Below are 25,853 nucleotides of genomic sequence, written 5' to 3' on the forward strand. Positions count from 1 at the left end.
AAGCACGGCAAAGAAATTCTAAAAATCAAATTCCTGTAGTTTCTAACCTCTTCTTTGATGCTACGTGTTGTATGCTCCAAATGTAGCTAGCATACAAGAGACAGTAATGAAATAGATGCATCTTACCATGATGTCTTTTTTTTTTTTTTTTGCTACAATGTTTATAGCAGGGGCTCTTCTTGCATGAAACAATGTGACACTTGCCTTTCTTATTTTAGCTTCAGAAGTTTCTAAAACACTTGTCTCTGCAAGATTATCTTGATGTTAAGGTGCAGGAAATTTGCTTTAAGGCTCTGCTGACTCAACATTTACACATTTTTCTTCTGATGAAGTATTTTGTTTCCTTTAAAACCAAATGATATCATGTAACTCACACAATGTAGAACTATACTAATTATGATCTAAAATGACAGATGTAGATGGAGTCATACTTTATGTCTGTTCTTGTAGTATATATAGTCATTATCCATCAAGTATTCACATGTACACTGGGAATTTTCATACCAACTGCCAAAACTTCAAACTAACCACTTAAAAAAAAAGGTCGACTTCAAAAGGTTTACAGTTTTAATTTGGACAGCACTGCCAGGAAGTGATCCGTGAACAAATTCATTTTGCTGGTCTTTGTAACTACAAAGTTCTCATGATTAAGCTTTTTACTTTCTCTTTCTCTTTTTTTCTTTCTTTTTTTTTTTTTTTTTGGTGTAGCTTAACTTTATGATTCATGGGCTAAAATACAATTCTGAAGGATTTACTGTTGGTGTCATACTTTCACATTTTCTATTACAAGTTTCATATGAATGTAAAATTGTATTAGTTTCTGTGTTATAAATAGCCTTAAAAGGGGATTAATCATCATAGAACCAAATTGTTTTTCCCAGATATCAGTCATGATAAAGTCAGGAAATATAGTTTTAGGTAAAAAAGAAGAAGAGAAAACACTCTGAAATCTCTAAATTTTTGGTTAATACTAAGCTTTCTCATACAGAAAAATCACAAATTTGCCCCCTCCCCCCAAAAAATCATACTCAGTTCAATGAGATGGCAGAACAGTGATATTTTCACTTGGAAAAAAAGGAAGAGAATCTGTTCATTAAAAAATCACTAGGCTGGGCACGGTGGCTCATGCATGTAATCGCAGCACTTTGGAAGGCTGTCAAGAGTGGATCACAAGGTCAGGAGTTTGAGACCAGCCTGGCCAATATGGTGGAACCCTGTCTCTTCTAAAAATATAAAAATTAGCCAGGTGTGGTGGCATGCACCTGTAGTCCCAGCTTCTTGGGAGGCTGAGGCAGAAGAATCTCCTGAACCCAGGAGTCAGAGGGTTGCAGTGAGCCGAGATCATGCCACTGCACTCCAGCCTGGGCAACAGAGTGAGATTCCGTTCTCAAAAAAAAAAAAGAAAAGAAATTAAAAATCACTAATTAAATGTGAATCATATAACTGCTCCTAGAAGAAAATAGCCTAATAAAGAATGGTATTTTAAAAATTACGTGGTTTTGCCTGTTTACTAAAACATGTATCTTGTCTTTGGAAGCTCTGAAATCCACATCTCAGGGAAAAAAGGAACCCCAGAAAGTGTATTCCTAGAAAGGCATCCATAGTGAATAATGAGCTCATTTTCATTTAAGGATAAAAAATGTAGATATCTTTATTTAAAAATGTGAGAATTTTTCAGAAAATATAGCTAACATAAAAATATACTTGAAGAATATGGATAAAGTCCATATCATAAAAATTGGATTTAGATGATCCTAATATTTGAAGAAAGTATAAAGTTAAGCAAAGAACTGATTACTCCAAGAAGTTGAAAATACTCTGTGCTCTGGATGGGTGTATATTACTGCATTAAATATACATTACAAGCAATAGGGAGAATTTCAGAAATACTAATCTTAGTATTTAGTTGTGGTCCTGACCCTTTTACATCTTACAAGTATAAATTATCTTATTGTACTTTGCAGATATTGCATTTTTTTACAAATTGAAAGTGTGCGGCAACCCTGTGTCAAGCAAGTCTATCGGTGTCATTTTTCCAACAGCATGTGCTCATTTTGCATCTCTGTGTCACATTTTCTTAATTCTCATAATATTTGAAAGCTTTTTGTATTTTTTCTCCCTGTTATGGTGATCTGTAATCAGTGATCTTTGATGTTACTGTTGTAATTGTTTTGTGGGAGCCACATCCACACCTCTACAAGATGATAAACTTCAACAATAATGTTGTGTGTGTTCTAACTGACTTCCTCTCTGATCAGTCATTCCTCCATCTCTCTCCCTCTCCATGGGCCTCCCTATTTCCTGAGACACAACAATATTGAAATTAAACCAATTAATAACCCCTCAATGGCTTCTAGTTGTTCAAGTGAAAGAAAAGTCACGTCTCCCACTTTACATCGAAAGCTAGAAATGATTAGTCTTAGTGAGAAAGACATGTTGAAAGCCAAGACAGGTAGAAGGCTAGGCCTTCTTAAATTGAAAAGCAACTTCAGCAAAGTCTCAGGATACAAAATTAATATGCGAAAATCCCTACCCTTCCTATACACCAACAACAGGCAAGCAGAGAGCCAAATCATGAATGAACTCCCATTCATAATTGCCGCAAAAATAATAAAATATCTAGGAATAAAGCTAACTAGGGAGATGAAAGATCTCTACAGGGAGAACCTCAAACCACTGTTCAAAGAAATCAGAGATGACTCAAACAAATGGAAAAACATTTCATGTTCATGGATAGGGAGAATCAACATCATGAAAATGGCCATACTGCCCAAAGCAATTTATATATTCAATGCTATTCCTGTTAAACTACCAACGACATTCATTACAGAACTAGAGAAAGCTCTTTTAAAATTCATATGGAACCAAAAAAGAGCCTGAAAAGCCAAGGTAATCCTAAGCAAAAAGAACAAAGCTGGAGGCATCACACTACCTGACTTCAAACTACACTAAAGGGATACAGTAACCAAAACACCATGCTACTGGTAAAAAACAGACACATAAACCAATAGAAAAGAAGAGAGAACCAGGAAATAAGACTGCATGCCTACAACTATCTGATCTTTGATAAACCTGACAAAGACAAGCACTGGGGAAAGAATTCCTATTACATAAATGGTGCTGGGATAACTGGCTAGCCATATGCAGAGGAGGGAAACTGGATCCCTTCCTTACACCATATACAAAAATTACCTCAAGATGGATTAAAGACTTACATGTAAAACTCAAAACTATAAAATATCCTGGAAGACAATCTACCCAATACCATTCAGGACATAGGCACAGGCAAAGATTTAATGACAAAGACACCAAAAGCAATTGCAACAAAAGCAAAAATTGACAAATGGGATCTAACTAAAGTAAGGAGCATTTGCACAGCAAAACTATCAACAGAGTAAACAGACAACCTACAGAATATGAGAAAATTTTTGCAAACTATGCATCTGACAATGGTCTAATACTCAGCATCTATAAGGAATTTAAACAGATTTCCAAGAAATAAACAAACAAAACCATTAAAAAGTGGGTGAAAATATATCAACAGACACTTCTCAAAAGAAGACATAACTGCAGACAACAGTCAGATGAAAAAAAGCTCAACATCACTGATCATTAGAGAAATGCAAATTAAAACCACAATGAGATACCAGCTCACACCTGTCAGAATGGCTATTATTATTATAAAAAGTCAAAAAATAATAGATGCTGGTAAGGTTGTGGAGAAAAAGGAACACTTATACTCTGTTGGTGGAAGTGTAAATTAGTTCAACCATTGTAGAAGACAGTGTGGTGATTCCTCAAAGACCTAAAGCTGGAAATACCATTCAACCCAACAATCCCATTACTGGATATATATCCAAAGGAATAGAAATCTTTTTATTATAAAGACACATGCATGTGTATGTTCATTGCAGCACTATTCACTATAGCAAAGACATTGAATCAACCTAAATACCCACCAATGATAGGCTGGATAAAGAAAATGTGGTACTTATATACCATGGAATACTATGCAGCCATAAAAAAGAATAAGATCATGTCTTTTACAGGGATGTGGATGGAGCTGGAGGCCACTATCTTTAGCAAACTAACACAGGAATAGAAAACCAAATACAGCATGTTTTCACTTATAAGTGTGGGCTAAATTATGAGAACACATGGACACATAGAGGGAAACAATACACATTGGGGCCTATCAAAGAGCAGAGGTTAGGAGGAGGTAAAGGATCGGGAAAAATAAATAATGGATACTAGACTTAATACGTGGGTGATGAAATAATCTGTGCGATAAACTCCCGTGACACACATTTGCCTATATAACAAAACTGCACTTCCTGCACATGTACCCATGAAATTAAAATAAAATTTAAAATAAATAAATAAAATGAAAAGAACAAAAATAAGGAAAAATTATGGAAAAGAAATCCCTAGTTTGACCTGGAATAGCTTAGTATTTTTCTTTATAGAAATCTGATGGTTATCTATAGGATGAAATTCTAATGGTAGATGGAAACACTGAAGAACAGTAAGTGGTGCAACACATAGAAATTTGATACGGGAAAGAACAGAAGTTCCATAACGATTGTAGATTCACCACAATCTGTTATTTCCCTCTCTTCACCATTAGTCCTTAGGTCACCTTTTTGGACTTGGAAGAGTCCCAGACACCTCACAGATACACTTTCATTTATAATCTTGATTTTTATTCAAATTATAAAATATCAAGACTCTTACAGTAGCCCTAGCCTACATTTTGAAGTTTCTAAGAACAAATAAAATGAGAGCCAGATTTCTGTTTCTAATGTAAAATGCCAACTTCTCTCCGAGGGACCAGAGTCTATTGGTCCTTAACATTTTCTCTTACTTTCACTTATTTTCTCTTACTTTAAATATTTTACTTTCACTTTACTTTTTTCTCCTACTTCCACTTACTTTCCACACTTCAATGAATCAAACTAAAGGTAATAAAATGAATATCTAGTAAGGCTAAAGCTATATGGGATCCTTAATTTAAAGAATAATTTTCTTAATTATTTTACCAAGAGTTACATGACAAACTTAAAAATGGCATTATTTTGACAGTAGCAACAACTCAAAAGACAAAAGAAAATATTATAATGCCAGTACCCTCTGCTACTATGGCAGTGCGGAAATTTAGAATTTAAAAATGCCAAACTACTTTAACAATATGAAAGTCATTTTATTCATAATTTCACTGATTCACTCAATTTTAACTATATTATTTGGCTGATTTAATAAAATAACAAATGAAAATTTTAAAAACAGTGCCATTTGAGAGTTACCTGTCATGAGTGATGAAATTACTCCAAATTCTAACAATACACATAGCAAATAGCATATTTGCATGGGTATTGGCCTGAGTATTTTGGCTTGCATTTCAACATTTGTAATAGCTGCAGCAAAAATTTTCCTGTCTAAAATTTTTTTAAAGGCAGAATGTCTTCCTAAATGAGCAAAAGTTTGGGTATTTGGACACTCCCCGAAAGCAGAACACAGACAAGTGTTCAAATGCAAACTTTGTCATTTGTACGTCATTGATTTTTAATATACACGTCTATTCAGCTTTTTCTTAATTAGGGATTTGGGTATAACTATGCTCTTTAGGACTTTCTCTGTCTACCTGCTTGGCATAATATCCTGGGACCAATTGTGAAAAAAAAATCTGTGATGGAGCACTGATAAAGAAATCCCTGGATGTTCAGAAACAATTTGGTTGTTTCTGGCTTATAAAACTCAAGAACTACTTTAATGAGAAGTAGAGGGTAGAAAGTGTGGAGAGCTTGTATATGTACCAAAATTGTGGATAGACAAACCAAAAAACTGACATTTTAGGCAAAGTGACATTTTGGATGAATATATAAACAAGAGAGTTAAAGTCATATTTAAATGAGAAGCTGAAGCAGAAAAAAAAAATCAAAACAAAAAAATGAATTAAAAGCACAAATAAAGGGAAGATGCTAGGACTGAAAATCCCAAGAGTAAGGTAGCTAAACCTAAGTCAGAACAGCCAGAAGTACACTAGAGGAAAGTAAGAGAGTGATAGGGTTTGGCTGTGTCCCCACCCAAATCTCATCTTGAATTGTAGCTCCCACAATTCCCATGTGTTGTAGGAAGGACTCGGTGGGAGGTAATTGAATCATGGGGGCACATCTTTCCTGTGCTGTTCTCCTGATGATGAATAAAGTCTCATGAGATCTGATGGTTTTATAAAGGGGAGTTTCCTGCACAAGTTCTATTCTCTTGTCTGCCACCATGTGAAATGTGCCTTTCACCTTCTGCCATGATTGTGAGTCCTCTTCAGCCATGTGGAACTGAGTCTATTAAACCTCTTTCTTTTGTAAATTGCCCAGTCTCAGGTATGTCTTTATTCGCAGCATAAAAATGGACTAATAGAGAGATTAAAAAGAGGTAAGAGAATCAAATTATGATATCAATTAGTTCATAGAATTAGTGACAAATTTTATTTACAGGGAACTTGTAACATCCTCTCCTCTCCTCTCTTTCTTGAAATAACTCTTTGAAAAAGAGAAAAGAGGAAATGGAAAATTAGCATTTCTTGATGGCATACTATGAGCCAGGCCAGGTGCCTCGTCGTCAACATACTGTCTTTTTCAGTGCTTATACTAAAGAATGGTCAGGGTGTTTTACAGCAGTCTGTTAAGGTTGGAGGTACACTGTATTGAGATTCTCAAGAAAGCCAATTCCTCATTAGATGAAAGAAGTGAGCAATCATTTACCTGGATGCTTATGGTATGATGAGTAAGAACGTCCATTTCATTCCTGGAGTAAAATTAAAGAGAGGAGAGGTGTAATCTGATGAACCCTATCTTTAGAAATAAAAGTTAGTAGCAGAAATCTAACATGGATTTCTAGATAGTGAGAAAACAAAAGGGTTGGCATCTCTCGATGTGGAACAACTATAAAAAATAACATTTCTTAAAATTTCTGTGTTTCCACAGCCTATTTTATTTGTGATTTCCAATCTACTGTCATAAAATTATTGGCCTTAAAGCAAAAAGTGGTCTTAAACTTTGAGTCATAATATAGATTGGCCACTGGAGAAACTGCATCTAATCCAATGCAGGTTGAGAAATGACATCCCCAAAGGATATTTGAGGTTTTGTTTGCTACAACCAAAAGGGAAGAAGGAAGGAAGGAAGGAAGGAAGGAAGGAAGGAAGGAAGGAAGGAAGGAAAGAAAGAAAGGAGGGAAGGGGAGGGGAGGGGAGGGAAGGGAAGGGAAGAAGGGAGGAAGGGAGGGAGGGAAACGAAGAACAGCTTCAAGAGCAAAAGCAAAAAGAAAACTTTGCCCTAGGTCTGAACAGAGCAAGCTGTGAACTTCTTGGTAACTCATGAAGTAAGCAGATGTGACATTATACTTCTGTCAAGAAAATTTTGGCTAACAAGAAGTGCTTTTAGCTGCCCAAGGTCACACACCTAGCAAATGGTGGAGTTAGAATTCAAACATAACTGTGATTCACTCTGGTCTGTAATCACAGTATTCCCTCACAATGGCCAACACATGAGAATTTTAAACCAATAATGAGAAATGGAACCATAAGAAATAGAGAACAATAGAAATATGTAGCAAAACCAAAGTTACTTAACATACATTAGCACAATCAATTTAATTAGAAAAGGAAAATATTATAGCATAAATATTATTCTAATGAAGAAATCTGCATAGGACTGAAATTTTGATGAAGCTCCTTAATTTAACATGAGAGAAAATGATATGAATGAAATAAATAGGCAAATACTCTTATGTAGCAGGTCGGGAAGAGCTAAGTTCTGTTGTCTGTGAGATAGATCTGTATTATAGGCCATTTTTGTTATATCCAAGCTTTACTGGACATATTCACTGTAGTTTGGGGAATATGAAAGAACACTGGACTGAGGTTCTGACCTCTAACTTGTTATAAGATCTATAACAAATTATTTCAAGAAATGTGTTGACCTGAGGTATCTCACTTATAAAAATGAGGGTGGTAGCTAGATAAGTTAGTATCACATATTGTTTTGTTACCGAATTCCTTTTTTCAAGTAAATTCTTAGGTTGATTTCAAATAAGTAATGATAATGAAATTGCAGCAGAATAAATATGAAAAACTAAAAACTTCCTTCTCCTCTGAGCTCTTAGATTTGTATTTTAGAGCATGTACAGCCTTAAAACATGGGAAAATGATACTGAACTGAAATATATTTTAGCATTTTTCATACTGTATTCCTAATGTCATAACTCTTGAAAGTGATGTTTAAAAAAGAATTCTCTGGTTAATATCATTAAATAATGAATACTGCATCTCCCTTTTTGAGAGTTACAATACATACATCAAGTTAAGAAATCAATCAAGTTCTGTAGAAAAGAAATCTGTTAAATTTATTTTCATGTATCATAAATGACCTTGAGTCACTTTTTTTCACATAAAGTGAATGTACCAAGAAGAATCATGGTTTTTAATATGAATTACAAGCTTATGAACTCCAAGGACCCTAGTTTAAACATCTCAGCCTTCTTTCAGGTTCTCAAATGGTACTTACTGTAGTAATAGCAACTCAATGAATATTACTTCCATAAAGTTGAATTCCATAAGCACAGATTTAACTGAGAATAAACCATGGAATATCTAAAGTACCTTTTCAAAAAAGATAAAGTGATTATACAAAGCATATATAAAGCTTGTCAAGGAAAATAAATTTGAGATAATGTAGATATACATCCAAAATAGGAAAAAAACCTAGAAAATGTTTAATCTTCCTTTTACTCATTGACTTCGAACTACCTAAAATTTCCTTTTATGGATCCATTTTTCTCTCCACTTGTCAGCTTGTCCATTAGTCAATGACAGAAGAGAAAAAAAAAATATGAAGAAAGAGGAAATGTTAGAATCTTAGAAGCTGTTCCATCTCTATCCAGCTCATCTGCCAGTCCTGGTCATTCACACAGGCAGTCCTCACTAGCCTTACCCGGGCTTCCATAAAAAGAGCTTCTCTTCATTGAGAGCTAGTGCCTTTGGTACAGCTCCTCTAATAAGATAAAGAGTGTGGTCTGGGACTGATTTTCCACTGAAATGTGGATTGATGTTCTTTAAGTCCCTTTCGCACTAAGTCCCTTTTGCACTAAGATTATCTTCTTCGTCTATATGCACCTCTAAGTAGAAACAAAAGAGTAATGTCAAATAGGAAAGAATAATATTCACTAATCTCTACAAATGGCCAATAAAAGCCAAAATACATAGATAGATATGATTGTGTTTGTTTTAGGAATGGAGAATAAAGGAAAATAGTTAACACTATATTTTTGTATAATGAACAAACACTTTACTTCTAAGCCATGGATAATGGTTGTGAATAAAAGAAATGAGTAATGGAAGGAAGGAAGGAAGGAAGGAAGGGAGACAGGGAAGGAAAGATAAAGAAAGGAAGAAAGAAAAGCAAAGAAAAGAAATTAAGGACAGTAGGAACACTAAAAAGTGAGATTTTTATCACTATCTCCTCAGTGCTCAAATCCCTAAATTGGCCATAGGACCTACAATAATTCATTTAGGAAGATTTTCCATTCCTCTTTCCAAAGGATAGGAGGGTTGAGGAGGATACTTCTGTTATTCCATCACAGTAAAAGAAGATGAATTACTGCCATCCAAAATTGAAAATGCATGATTGATTTTTCATAGAAACTTCTTAGTATGCAGTGTTAGGTTTGTAACATTATTGACACAGCACGCTACTTTGTATGCAATGTAATTAGTGAGCTGACCTTGGGATGGAAACTCAAGCTGCAACACGATGCTTGTCCTTTTGGAATACAAGCTGATCATGAAATGGAGATTGTCTGCACTTATTTTCAGGAAAGAAAGGGACTGTACTGAGGTTTCTCTAATCCAGAATAGTTTAAACATAGAAAATGTTTCAGAGGAAGGCAATCAAAATGATGAATGAGCGAGAGTATTTTATTTATGTGAAAATATAAATGAGGCATAAATTATACAAAAGAAACTTGCTGAGATAAAAAACAACTTTGGAAAATTGTGTGATGGTCCACAGAATGTAGAAAGCACAAACATCAAGGCTAGAGAAATAATTTACTAGGTTTCAAGGGTTACTAGTACAGATAATGAGAATAATTAAAAAGTAAAACAAGAGCTGCCCCCTCTATTTAAAAAGTAGCTGAAAAACCACACTAACTTGAATGTGGTCTAGGATCCAAAGCAGAAGTCTTAGGAGTACAGTCTAACATTATATAATACTCATGTTAAAGGAGGCAAAACTGCCTACCTAGGGACCAATAACAATTCTTCTACATTTCCTAGATATGTTTTTTTGACTCATCAGCATCGTATTCTTTTATGAATAATAAGTTCAACTAATTTGTTATCAATTCTTTCCACTATTGGAAAAGTCTGTTGGATATATTAATGTTGGAATGACAAGCAGCTTGTGCTCTTCTCTGGGCATCTAAAAATATCGCCAGATGCATTGTGAGCAATTTAAAAGCCATAATTAGCTTACTTCCAATGATAAATGAATAACAGCTCCACGTACCCTTAAGAGTCTCCAATGTTGTTCATTAGAAATATGTGAGGAGCCACATACATAATTTTAAATTTCTTGGTAGCTACATTTTAAAAAGTAAAACAAACAGGTAAGATTTATTTTAATAATACATTTAATTTAACCCAATATATGGAAAATATTATAGTTACGATTTGTGGCACTAGCCATATTTTAAGTCCCCAATAGGTACATGTAGCCAATTACTTTATTGTACAGCAAAGGAACTAAGAGAACAGTAGAGGCATAATTCTAGGGGGGAAAAAAAGCATAGGTCAGTGAAAAGGCATTTTTTTTTTAACTTAAGGTAGTGCACGTAATGATTGGATTGTGCTCTCTGTAAGCGACTTCACTGAGAAGGGAAAGGACTCGGCACTGTGTATGAGGTGAGGTGAGAATATCATCAAAATAAGAATGAACCTCTTTTTGTGATGAGGAAATAGAGCAATTTGGTAATAAAATGATTTTCTTTATATCCCCTCTAAGGATCAATAAAAATATATCAAAACATAATTTAAAAAATCTTCATAGTTGGCAACTGCAATGATATTAAAATGTTGTCACAAGAAAAACATGTTGTGATGAAAGTTATACATAAAATGATCAAGAAAAACACTTAAATTTAGCACTTAAAAACATTTTGAGGACAGTTAAAGATGCCCAGATTCAGAGTACCACTTACAGATCATCATCCAGAAATATGCCAACAATATGTTCCTTTGTTCACTAAAAATATCCTTAGTATTTACTATATACACAGAGCTTTTCTAGCCCGGGGTACAATAGAAACAAAGATAGGTAAAATCCATGCTCGGTAAGAGCAAATATTCTAAGGTACCTACGTAAATTCATTTGTCTACCAAAGCTTTGTTAAATGGCTTCTAAAGAACTTTCTTCATTCTTTACCAACTAATATGATCTAGAGTTTGGTATTATAAGGAAACATATTCAATCTGATTGCCAAACTCAAGAAGTCTGGAATCTGTTTTATCTATCTCTGCATCTGCCTCAGTACATATCAGACTGCCTTATACATTATTTAATGATGGTATTGAGTTGAATCAAACTGAATTAAATCAAATTGAATTTAATTGAATAAAATAGAATCCACTGCATTGTTAAAAGTACCAATTCATAAACTAGAAATACCACCATTAAAAATGAATACCAAAACCAGATAAAGGCTATTCTAGGGAAAGAAAAGTACAAACCAATATCTTTCATTAACAGAGATGCAAAAATAATCAAGAGACTATTAGCAAATTAAATCCAATGATATATAAAATGAATCACACACCATGACTAAGTAAGATTTATCACAGGTATATAAAATGGGCACTACGTGTCATAATCAATTAATGTAAACAATCATATAAACAAGCTACAGAAGAAAATAAATATGATTACATCAGTTGATTCAGAGAAAAGATTGATGCATCCTGGCATCCAAAATCAATTCATGGTAAAAACTCTCAGCAAACTAGGAAGATAGGGGAACTTTCTCAATGTGATAAAGAACATCTATAAAGAACCTACAGCTAACATCATACTCAATGATGAGAAACCAGATGCATTTCCACTTGGAACAGCTTCTCTTTAACATTGTGCTAGAAGTCCTAGCTAACACAATAAGACAAAAAGTAAAAGTAAAATGTATACAGACTGTGAAACAAGAAATAAAATTGTCTCTGTTTAGAGATTACATAATTATCTATGTATTAAACTCCAAAGAATCAACAAAAATCCCCAGGAGCAAGCAAATGAATATAGTAAGAATGCAGGCTACAAGGTTAATATACAAAGTCATTTGCTTTTCTACATACCAACAATGAACAATAGGAATTTTAAATGAAAAATATGATACCATTTACATTGGCACCAAAGCCAATCACTCAGGCATAAATCTAATAAAATATATACAGGATCTATACAAGAAAAACTACAAACCTTTCATCAAAAACACCAAGGAATATCTGAAAAAATAGAGATATTCCATACTCATGTATACTTAATCACTAGATTAAGGCAATCCCAATCAAAATTTCAAGTTACCTTGCAGATATCAACAAACTAATTCCAAAGTTTATATGAAAAATATGAAAGACCCAGAATACCCAACACTATGTTGAAGGAGAACAAATTAGCAAACAAACTCTATCTGACATCAAGACTAAGCATAAGCTACTGTAATCCAGACAGTATAATATCGGCAGTAGACACATAGATTAGAATAAAGAACCCAAAAAACATAGCTAACTGATCTTTGACAAAGGAACAAAATCAGTTACATGAAGAAAAAGATAGTCTTTTCAACAAATGGTCCTGGAACAACTGGACATCCATATGAAAACAAAATCTAGATATGAAACTTAACTGCTTTCACAAAAATTACCTTAAAATAGATTGCAAACTAAATGTAAAATGCAAAACTATAGAATTTTTGAAGATAATATAAGAGAAAATCAAGACAATCTTTGATGATGAGTTTCTATATACAATATCAAATGCATAAATTACAGAAAAAAATTCAAAGTTGACTTTGTTAAAATTGAAAACTGCTCTGTGAAAGACATTGTTAATAGAATAAAATTACAAGCCACATACTGTGAGAAAATTATCACAAAACACATATCTGATAGAGGGCTTGTATTCAAAATATAAAAAGAACTCTTAAAACTCAACAATAAGAACTCAAACAATTCAATAAAAAGTGGTCAAATAACCTGAATATATTGACAAATGGGATGGGATTAAAGAGCTTCTGCACAGCAAAAGAAACTATCATCAGAGCAAACAGGCAACCTAGAGAGTGAGAGAAAAGTTTTGCAATCTACCCATCTGACAAAGGTCTAATATCCAGAATTTACAAGGAACTTAAACAAATTTACAAGAAAAAAAAACCCTATTGAAAAGTGAGCAAAGGATATGAACTGACACTTTTCAAAAGAAGGCATTTACGTGGCCAAAAAACATATGAAAAAAAAGCTCAACGTCACTGTCATTAGAGAAATGCAAATCAAAATCCACAATGAGATATCATCTCATGCCAGTCAGAGTGGCAATTATTAAAAAGTCAAGAAACAATAGACGCTGGAGAGGCTGTGGAGAAATAAGGACACTTTTACACTGTTGGTGGGAATGTAAATTAGTTCAACCATCGTGGAAGATAGCATGGCGATTCCTCAAGGATCTAGAACCAGAAATACCATTTGACCCGCAGTCCCATTACTGGGTATATACCCAAAGGAATATAAATCATTCTACTATAAAGACACATGCACACGTATGTTTATTGCAGCACTATTTACAATAGTAAAGACATGGAACCAACCCAAATGCCCATCAATGATAGAGTGGATAAAGGAAATGTGGTACATATACACCATGGAATACTATGCAGCCAAAAAAGGAATGAGATCATGTCCTTTGCAGGGACATGGATGAAGCTGGAAGCCATCATCCTAAGCAAACTAACACAGGAACAGAAAACCAAACATCGCATATTCTCACTCATAGGTGGAAATTAAACAATGAGAACACATGGTGGGAAAAAACACACAACAGGGCCTATTGGGGGGTTGGGGGCAAGGGGAGAAAACATAGATTATGGGTCAATAGGTGCAGCAAACCACCATGGCACATGTATATCTATATAACAAACCTGCACATTCTGCACATGCATCCTGGAACTTAAAGTAAAATAAAATGAAATAAAAACAATAAGAACTCAAACAATCCAATAAAAAATGGTCAAATGGCCTGAACATACACCTCATCAAAAAAGACATACAAATGGCAAATAACCATATGAAAAGATGTGCAACATCATTTTTCATTAAATAATTGCAAATTAAACAATGAGATACCACTATACACCTATTAGAGTGACTAAAATCCAAAAATTTGACAATAACAAATGCTGGCAATGAAGCACAGCAAAAGAAACTCTCATTCATTTCTGGTGGGAATGCAAGATGGTACAGCCACTTTGGAAGACAGTTTGGCACATTCTTACAAAGCTAAACATAGTCTTACCATATGATCAGGCTCCTAGTTATTTACCCAATTCACTTGAAAACTTATGTACACAAAAATACCTGTACTCAAATGTTTATAACAGCTTTACTTATAACTACCCAAAGTGGAACCAACCAAGATGTTTTTCAATAAGTGAATGGATAAGCAAACTAGGACATCCAAATAGTGGAACAGGATTCAGTGATAAAAGGAAATGATCTCTCAAGCCACAAAAAGGTAGGTCATGCTTAAATGCAAGCTACATTTAAATGCATGTGAATGCATATTGCAAGTAACAGAAGCTAGCCTGAAAATGCTACATATTGTGTGATTTCAATTATATCATATTCTGGCAAGGGCAAACTGTAGAGACAAAAAATATCAATGGTTACCAGAGGTTAGGGCATGAAGGCAAGAGAGGGAGGAATAAATAGGTGAAGCACAGTGCTCAAAACATACACACATACATGCACACACACACAAACTCACAATGATTAGGGTATGTCAAAGTGCCACAGGAGCCAACTGAAAGAGCTCCCAATGCCCAAAGATGGGGCAATTGGAGCAAGAAAATAGTGTTGGATAAAATAAATATCCACAAGTCCTTATGGATATAAATAATTAAATAAACTGATAAATGGGAGAGAAGAAACAAATCTATCCAGAAGAATTCCAAATAACTTATTTAGACCTTTCACCCTAAAATAGGGGAAGCATAACTCCCAGATCCTTAAGTCTTGGAAGCACATAGTAACTTTCTTCCAAAGAATACAGTATGGAAGAAAGGGGTAAGAAAAACAGTGAAGAAACCTGACAAACACTACATCAGCCATCAAAATCAACATCAATACTCATAAATGCTGTAAATAGTACATACCCTGGATGTAATGTGATTAAAAATTATACTTTGCCTTTGTGATCTTTCTCCACAAAAACCATAACTCTAGTCCAATAGTGAGAAAAACATGAAATTCTAATAGAAAGGCACCCCAACAACGTATCTGACCAGCACTTCCCAAAACTATCAAGGTCATCAAAAAAAGGGAAAGCATGATAAATCAACACAGCCAAAAGGGGACTAAGGACTCAGGACCCTAGGGTAGAAAAGAAACATTAGGTAAAAACTAAAAAAAAATCAGAATAAATTATGGACGTCAGTTAATAATATATCAATATTGGTTCATTAATTTTAACAAACTGTGCTAATGTATGATGTTAGCAATAAGGAAAACTGTGTGTGAGATTGAAGCATAGAGGGAGGATATATGCAAAATTCTCCCTACTATCTGCTCCATCTTTCTGTAAATTTAAAACTTTTATGAAAAATAAAATCAATTAGCCGGGCTCAGTGGCTCATGCCTGTAATCCCAGCGCTTTGGGAGGCATAGGCAGGTTGATCACCTGAGGTCAGGAGTTCGAGACCAACCTGATGAACATGGCAAAACCACATCTCTACTAAAAATACAAAAAATTAGCCGGGTGTGGTGGCTCATGCCTGTAATCCCAGCTACCTGGGAGGCTGAGGCAGGAGAATCACTTGAATCCAAGAGGTAGAAGTTGCAGTGAGCTGAGATCACGCCATTGCACTCCAGCCTGGGCCACAAGAGTGAAATTCTGTCTCAAAAAATAATAAATAAATAAATAAAATAAAGTCAATTAATAAAATCAATATTCTGACAAGCCCATGATATAGTTTAATATAAGTAAGATCAATTTTTGGACTCCATATAACTGAGAGCCATTCTAGGGATCTTAATGATGTCCACAAAAATGCAGTGCCAAGACGATCCAGCCGAAAAGAACTTGCCATCCTTACTCATTTATTATAAAATCTACAATACTACAGTTTTCTGTGATACCAGTGCTTGTCAGAATATGAAGTACTTACATCTCCATCTTAGTCCTGCAACCTAATCTAGTAATTACCCTAATTCTTTCTTCTCATTCATTCACAGCTAATCTTGAAAGATTTCTCTCTCTCACAATGGCATTTTCCATTCATTCTTCAATCCATAATAATCTGGGTTCTGCCCCAATTCACTCCCAAGGTCAATAATGGCCTACCTATTGCCAAAATCAATGGTCACTCACCCATTATCTTATTTTACTTTTCAGAAGTGTTAGACACATTATTTATTCCTTCCTTTTTTAACACGTGCTTCTTTTGTATTCATCACATCTTGGGGTGTGTGTGTGTGTTTGTGTGTGTGTGTGTAAATAAGAGGGGGAAGAGAGAGAGAGAGACAGAGATTCCTGTTCTGTCCTTAAACGCTATTGTCCATAAAGTGCAGTTTAGCAAGTTTTTACTCTGTTACTCTCTCCATGTGACCACCTTAATTCCTATCACTTTAGTAACTACTGTATGTTAATGTATCCCAAATTTTTATCTCCCATCCAGAGCTCTTTCATGAGAGTGAGAAGATGTCTTCCTACTTACAATGGCATTTTCACTTGACAGCCCTACTCACATATCAAAATCAACATGTCCTGGAATATCCTATCATCCCTGTCATTCAAAACTGCTTATACACTTATATTCTATATGTTAGTATATGATATGCCTATTGTTTACTCAAGACAATAGCATAGTTGTTAAAATCAGCTTCATCCTTACTTCAAATATAAAATCATCCCTTAATTATTTTCAATTGTCTGTTAATTTTTAAAAATCCATCAATTTCTATCTGTCCTATAATTTTCATTCTCATTTAAGCCATCATCACTTGCCTAGTTTCCCACAACAGCCTCACACCAGTCTCCACACCTCCTTGCTTCTTCCTTCAAATCTGTTCTTCAGTCTCTCTCATCATTCCCCAATTCAAAGCACTGTATTAACTCCTCTTCGTTATTTGTTTGAGGTTTAAATGATATCATTTTGCCTATAGGGCTTTTCATAATTAGGATCCTGGATAACCCTCCAGTCTACTTTTCTCCTTCCTTCCCTCCTTCTACTTCACATTATGCTAAACTGCTTTTAGTTCCTCCAATGTCTATGCTGCTGCATATTTCTCTACCCAACTCTCACTGTCAATCTAACTTCAGAGTTTTGCCTAAATAGACCTTCTTTCAGGATGCCTTCTCTAAATTCACAAATCTCAAGTAGTTGCTTCTCTATATATTACCACACCCTCTCCTTCTCTCTCTCTTTCTCTCTCTCTCCCCCCCACCATCTCTCTCTCTCTCTCACACACACACACATTTCTAAATTTCCTGACTGCTTACACATACTGCTAACTAAACTCCAAGCACTATGAAGTTAGTGAGAATATCTAAATTATTATTATCTCCCCAAGAATATCTAGGACAATGACTGACACAGAAATATTTGATACATGGATTGATTGATCGATTGAAGGAAAGATGGATGGATGATTAAAACATGAAAGTTGAAAAATCTAAACTCAGCCCTCTTTTTAAAAAAATAAATAAATAAAACCTCTTTGGACTGAGTTACTTATTGCTTGGTGCTTTTGATTTTAATACATTATCTCAGAAATAGCCTTAGTTTCTGTGAGTATAAAAAAAAAGTATAAAGAAGACTCACTGTGTCCCAAGTTTAAAGCAAGGATTTTCCAAGAGATCATTATTGCTCTAGGTTTGCAATCAGCATGTTAATCACCTAATACCATGTTTGGAACTACACATGAATGGACAGGAGCAAAATTCCAAGACATCAAAGGACTCAAGTTGAATAATATCAACTTGAAAGTAATCAGAGAATGGTTAAAAAATGAATTGTCAGCAACTGAAGAATAACAGTGGGAATTAACCAGGACATACTATGGGGCTATGACGGCAAATTGAATATGGGATGTATAAATAGCTACATAAGCCAGAATCAAATACTTGCTTCAGGCAGCCTTTAGACGTGACAGTTGGACAGTCCAGGAAGATTTCAAAGGTTTAAGAGAATAGATCTCGAGCAGATTAGGAAAGTCTGGATATTAATAGCAGCAAAATATATGGAATAATAGGAGGTGAGATCAAAGATATTTTGCTATGCTTAAGCACAGGAGAAGATTGAAAAACAAAACTATGGAGTGAAAAACTCGGAGGTCAAAGATACATACTCTATTTTCTCCAAATCAGCTTTTTTCATTCAAAACCAGCAATAGCCAAACAGCTTCAAAATGACTTTTTAAACTTTTTCCTTAAGTTATACTTTAAAATTAAATAAAATCTCCACAGGAAAACTACTACTAGATATTTCCCTTTTGAAATGTGTAATTATAATGTCTTATGTTACAAATAAATAGGCACTAAAATGGCATTAATGGTAAAGTCAATGTTAATCCAATTAAAAATAATAGGCCAGGCATGGTGGCTCCCAGCACTTTGGGAGGCCAAGGCAGGAGGATCACTGAGGTCACGAGTTTGAGACCAGCCTGGTCAACATGGTGAAACCCCGTCTATACAAAAAATACAAAAATTAGCCGGGCATGGTGGCATATTCCTGTAATCCCAGCTACTCAGGAGGCTGAGGCAGGAGAATCACTTGAACCCAGAAGGTGGAGGTTGCAGTGAGCTGAGATCATGCCACTACACTCCAGCCTGGGTGACAGAGCATGTCTCTGTCTCAAAACAATAATAATAATAATAATAATAATAATAATGAGTGACAGCTGAAATCTTTCTTTCGACGTCTACTCTGAAGTCCACTATAACTTATTATTGCTTGTATTGTTTTGTTTTGTAAATGAAGACATCATCAAAGAGGAAATGGCTATTAATTTTTATCAATTTTGAAATCCTACCTTTACATCTTCCTTCGCTGATGTCACCTCCACTTAGATCATTCAGAAAATAGTTGGGCAAGAAAATGACTATTCTTTATTTTTGTCCCAAATGTTTTAGCTTATCTAATTCTAAAGATCCAAATCACCAGGTTATTGCAAATCTTCCACTTGATTTTTTCAGTATAAATTTGACCTACCAATGTTTAAAATTCCTGAAGTACAGGAATGTGGTTCAGCTTTTCTCTGCTGTCACCTATGTGTCACACAATAACAAGAAGGAAAAAAAAAAACCCTAAATGCTCAAAAAGTACCTGTGGGGTAAACGAGTAAACCAAGAGTAAGAGAAATAAGTCCCTTAATCATTTGCTCATCTCGTGCCAGGTATAGTGCCTAGGTGAAAAGAATGGTTAGAACATACTTGACCACCTGTCTTTTACCCATAGTATCAAGCTACTAAATTGCTAATTTCTGAAAGGTCTGAGATACCTTGCCGTATCTTTTTTCCTATCTTTTTTGTTGATTTATTTTGAGGGGGTTCCACATTTTCTCATTATCTTTCTTTTCCTGCAGCAATTTGTGCATATAATTGCTTTTAATCCATAAAGTTATTGTTACAAATAGTACTCTCTTTGATGAAGAACACTGTACTTGACAGGTTAATGATATTAAATTTTTTAATAACTTCCTATATGTAAATAAATAATGAGAAGATGCAATTCATTTGTTTATTTTTAGTCCTTCAACCCTCTACAGGCAGTTAATACAGAGGAAGAAATTAAGGCAAACTCATTTCTGCCTCAGGAACTAGAGTTGAGCTCTTCTCCCAGTGTCGAATGTTTATTTGAATTTCCACACAGAATCAAGTGCCAATTATATTAAAATAATCTAGACACCTTCAAAATCTAAAGGCCCATTCATGGGATAAGTTGGAATCCAAAATTTATGGAAATAGTGATTTCATCGGTGTCTGTAGTAACTTGTTCCCTTGGCTAATGTGCCCATTGAACTAAACAACACTGATGGAAAATTTTACGGGAAAATTATATTAGGTAGCCATAGGTGGAAACAGCATCTGACTTTTCAGCTAGTTTCTCTTAAATAAAGAGCGTTAAGTGTCATGAAGTAAAATCTATAATTAGATTTATGTTCCCCAAAACTAACACTCCAAAGTTTAGAAACAGGCATACCTGGTTATTTCAATTTATAATTTTTTTTCTTGGAATTCTTTTTTGAATCCAGGGTATTTTTCTACAGTTCTTTGACTTAGTATTCTCTGAGGGTAGATTTTTCTGTGTGCATTTACTCATTTGTTTGATTTTGGTTTTGCTCAGTAAAAAGATACTTTATCTAATTTCCTGTCCATATTTCCATTTGCTTTGTAAAATTAACTTAAAGCATGTGTACACACTTGGATGAAACTCAAAGTAGAAATACATAACTTTCTTAGTGAGAAACATAATTTGGTTTTTATAAAACAGTGTAACTCTTTTTTAATTGATGGACAAGTTTTAGAAACCACATATTCTTGGTTTGTGGCTATACTATCTAATTTTCTAAAATAGATTCATCTAGTTGCTCTCTGTATATACTAGTTGTGACATTCCCTTGTCGTTTCACAACGTATTTTTTTTAAAACTTGGCATATAAGAGTTCCCCTCCCTTAGGTATATTTATTCAAACTTGGATGGTGTGACAACAGGTATCAGGATTTTGCTACAGACACAGAAAAAAACTTGAGTCACACTCTTGTTTTCTTGAAGTTACCAGATGGTGGTGGCTGGCTGCTCCTCACTTAGGTATGAATGTTCAAAATTGTAACTTTTGTTTAAGGCAGAACAAAAATTTTAAACCTGTTATTTGGAAAGGTGTTTTTTCTGAGCAACCTTAAGAAAACGAATGCCCTGGAAAATCTTTATTATTGATTCATAACATTAATTTTTAATAGATTTTATATCCTAGCTCATGTTTCACATTTTACACCATCTTCTTCTCAGGCCTGAAGGTAAAATTCTCATGGCTGCCTATCTCTGGCCAGTGATTTTCTTTCTCTCTATTCTCTTTCAGCAACAGTTTAATCAAAGGGAAGGCAGTTTACTTTTTCAGACCCTCTGCTCCCATAATGACTTCCATATCTTTTATTAAATGTAGTAGGAGAAAAATTAAGCACTGTTAAACAGGGATAGATGTTGGTCAAAACACAAAAAAATGATTTTAATCAGTTACAATTTTGAACGTTTAAGGGAGAATAAGTTCAAGATATCTGTTGTAAATCATGGTGACTATAGTAAAACAACAATGTATTTTAAAGAATAAAATAAAAGCTCTTATAGCATGACTGTTTTACATATCCAGAATCATTGAGATATTTGCATAAAGTGTCATAATTTCCCCTCTCCCTTTGGCTTTCTTATCCAGGCGCACTTGATTTCCATTGACATCAACTCCTTTAGCCTATTATGAGTTCATCTATACCCCTCTTTCTCTGACACTCTATTCCCAGCCTTTTCTCTTTCCGACATGCTCCTTTGCCCAGCATTCTCTGCCTTGCTTTGGTATTCTTTCTCCAAGCCCACTCTCTTCTCTTCCTCTCTCTTCAAACTCCCATATACCTCCTCCATTCTCATTTCTGCTGAATTACTGATGGGATTTTCAGCTCCCATTCAACAATTTTTGTTTCTTTTCTTTCTGCCAATCTAGATATGAAATTTGGCCTCTTTTTTCTTGAATTTTACTTAAATAATAATAAACAAAAACACCCACAAATACAAAGTATATAGTAGACATTATTGAATGTTTTGGTGTCAGAGTTCTATATCAAAGTCATGCAAATACCTTAAAATAAAATATTACATATCCCCACTCTTAAAATTTTTTCAGCCAGTCTCATCTACCACTATAACCTGAGCTCACTCCCCCTACACATAATTTCAAGCTAATTTTTCATGTAGAGGAATTCAGCAATATTTTTGTAATCCTTATCACTTGCTAACTCATGCCTTGTTTTCAAGCCATGCCTTGAAAATCTCACTTTCAAGCCCCAAGCACTTAACGTTATTTTCCTTACTTATTAAAAAATAGTGTCATTTCTTAAGATCACAATCTTTTACTACTATAAGTGACATTTTAACACTTCACAATGTCTTCAAAATAATGATTAACTCTATTCACATTATGTATCTTAATTATGAAAACTGCATAGTAAGGAATTACATTCAGCTGGAAAAAAATGACAAGGTGTTTACTTGTCTTACTTGAAGGGAGTTCAGAGCTGGGTTGCTGTGGCAGGTCTGAATGTGTTCAGGAATCTAGGCTTCATCTTCTTTCCACTCAGATGTCATTAACATCATTGTCACCTCATAGTCACAAGATGCATGTCCATCCTGAACATTACATCAATGTCCCAGGCAGGAAGATGGGAAGACAAAAGACAGAAGGTATGTGCCAACTTAACCTGGCTGTCTTGAGCTTTGATGGAAGCACCACCAGTATTTCCACTTATATCTCATTCTGTAGATCTGTTTCACACAGCCATTCCTAGCTTCAATGGAGGTACACTGTTACCCTCAACTAAACTGAAGTCCTGTTGTTAGGGAGAAAAGATTCTGACTATAGGGTCATAGTGTCTACCAAAATAAAAGTTCTAATTCTTACAATTTCATTGAAAACCCATCTATTCTTCAGCTCATAACAAGGATCAGATCATATGGTTTTGGCATAGTGTATTGTAACTTTATATACCTTGTACTATTTTAAATCGTTAAACAACATATTACTTGCAATGGTCAGTATGGATGAATAATTTTGATGGTTTGCAGGTGCAGGTCTTGGACTAGGTTTATCAACCTTATTGCTATTAATATTTGGGTCAGAAAATTCTTTGTTATGGAGGCTGTTCTCTGCCTTGCAAAATGTTTAACAGCACCCCTGACTTCTACATGCTAGAAGCCAGTAGCCCTCCCCACCTCTAGTTGAGAGAATGAAAAATGCCTCCAGACATTGCCCATGCTCTCTGGGAGGAAAAAATGTTGTTGGCTGAGAAACACTCTCTTCGATTGATGAGATTTTTTTTGTAATGGCATTAAAATTACCTGGGATGTCTTTTAAAAAAGACTGTACTCCCAATTTTCTGATTCAGTGGATATTCTTTGAAGCTTCCTAATTTGTTTTCATTAAGTCCCTTGTATAATTCTGACACATACCCAAGTTTGGAAATCATTATATCATACAAAGGCTAAATTACCCAGCAGTCAAGATGGAGCCTGACACTTAGACAAATGATAAAAGGGAAAAAGCTAGAAGCACTTGGAACCAGGCTTGGAGAGACAACCTCTGTTGAAGTCACCCACAAAGGAGCACAGCAAATTGTCTAAGTCATGGTGTTCAAAGGAAAAAGGTGCTCTCAGGATAGTACTTGTAGCTGAGTAGTACTCTAAAACACTGAGAGTTATTACAATAGCTATTCAATCTTTCTGAACACAATTGGACAAGCATCAATATTATACATTTACAATTTAAAAGAAAGGGCCAGGTACAGTGGCTCACACCTGTAATCCCAACACTTTGGGAGGCAGAGGCGGGGGAAGCACTTGAGCTCACGAGTTCAAGACCAGCCTGGACAACATGGTGAACCCCAGTCTCTACAAAAAATACAAAAAATTAGCCGGGCGTGGTGGCGGGCGCCTGTAGTCCCAGCTACTCGGGAGGCCGAGGCAGGAGAATGGCGTGAACCCGTGAGGTGGAGCTTGCAGTGAGCCGAGATCGCGCCACTGCACTCCAGCCTGGGCGACAGAGCAACACTCCATCTCAAAAAAAAAAAAAAAAAGAAAGAAAGAAAAGAAAAGAAAAAAACATTAGCCAGGCAGGGTGGTCTGTGCCTGTCCCAGCTACTCAAGAGGGAGGCTGAGGTGGGAGAATTGCTTGAGCCCGGGAGGCAGAGGTTGCAGTGAGCCGAGATCGCGTCACTGCGCTCCAGCCTGAGTGACAGAGCCAGACCTTGCCTCAAAAAAATAAAATAAAATAAGGAAGTAATATTATCATTCATTTATAACGATCACATAAATGATAATTATGGTAATATTATCATTAATAATATTAATGACTTCATTATAATGAAGTAAAATTATCACATTTTACACTTAAATAGAATCAATAGGAAAACAGAAAGTTTATTAAATGGCTGAGAAAAGAGTATACAGAAAAACAAATATACATATTATATAATATATGTATCTACATACACACATACAACATTATACTCACAAGCAACAACTAGTTAGAAGATATGATGGAAGATTCCATTTATGATGGCAATAAATATCTAAAAATAAAATTAAGTAAATGTGAAAATTTATATTTAGGAAACTAAAGTGTACTGGAATGAATAAAAGTATAAGTCCGCTTCTTGGATAAAAAGACTCAACATCATAAAGATAAATATTATCCCTAAGCTAATCACTAGCCATACATTTTTCTAATTAGCAAGGTGATTCTAACGATTATGAACAATAATAAAGTAAGAACAATGTAGCAGATAGCACTACCAGATATTAAAACAGATTTTAAAGGTTAAATGATTTAAAGTATGTTGTTAGTGCATGAGTAGAGAGAATCATGAAAGAAACAGACTAAGATGAGAAATATGCAAAATACAAATGGGAATTTGTAACATGATTAAAGTGCCATTCTAAATCAGTAGAAAAAATAATTATCATTCACTCTATGAGAAGATCAAGGATTTAAATTTCAAAAATAAATCCAAAAAGTAATTTTAAACAATCAGTAAATTTTCTGTTTAAAACAAGGAAAGACCTTTTTAGCATACCATCAAATCTGTAAGCTATTAAATAAAAGACAAATACATTTGACTCTTTAAAAACTAAAATAAAAAAATATGAATTAAAATACCACCATGAACAGAGTCAAAGGCAAATGTCCAATTGAGGGGAAGATGCAGCCTATAGACAAAGGACAAATTTCTACAGTATGTAAACAGCTTTACAAATCAACAAGATACATTGGCCAATCTTACTGAAAAATGAACACAAGATATGAACTAAAAGTTCATATATAGAGAAATAAAAGTGGTATTTTTAAAATGTGAAAGATGCAAAATTTTACTTATAATAAGATAAATGTGAATTAAAAGGCAATTGAGATACCACTTTCTATCTATGTAACAAACATCCAAAAGCCTGATACCAATTGAAAAATCTGGACTCTCATTGATCACGGGAGGGTGATTTGCTCTAACTTTTTTGTGAGCAATTTTGAAAAATCTGCTAAAATTATCATTGTACAAACTCTTTGAACCAATAATTCCACTTTAGAAATTTACCATGTAGGTACACATGTATTCGTTTTCTATTGCTAACATACTCGTATTGGTTTTCTATCACTGCTGTAACAAATTGCCACAAATTTAAACTTCAGCATACACATTTATTATCTCACAGTTCTGTAGGTCAGAAGACAGATGGGTTTGGCTGTTTTTTTAGTTTAGAATCTCTCAAGGTTTTAACAGGGCTGTACT

At 34.6% G+C, this 25,853-nt stretch overlaps 1 long non-coding RNA gene across 2 annotated transcripts in view; it reads right to left on the bottom strand.

The window, feature by feature from the left end:
- The window catches only part of LOC129529346 (uncharacterized), a 139,921-nt gene extending 117,281 nt beyond the window's left edge, over window positions 1–22,640 (bottom strand). The window contains exon 1 of one of the 2 annotated variants that reach the window (XR_008674843.2): window positions 22,576–22,640. This is a non-coding gene — a long non-coding RNA (uncharacterized lncRNA). Of the gene's footprint in view, window positions 1–22,566 lie in introns of both variants that reach the window. The other variant, XR_010132407.1, reaches the window with a different exon arrangement.
- Window positions 22,641–25,853: the final 3,213 nt, after the last annotated feature.

This window comes from Gorilla gorilla, chromosome 22 (genome assembly GCF_029281585.2).
Source record: "Gorilla gorilla gorilla isolate KB3781 chromosome 22, NHGRI_mGorGor1-v2.1_pri, whole genome shotgun sequence".
NCBI lineage: Eukaryota > Metazoa > Chordata > Mammalia > Primates > Hominidae > Gorilla > Gorilla gorilla.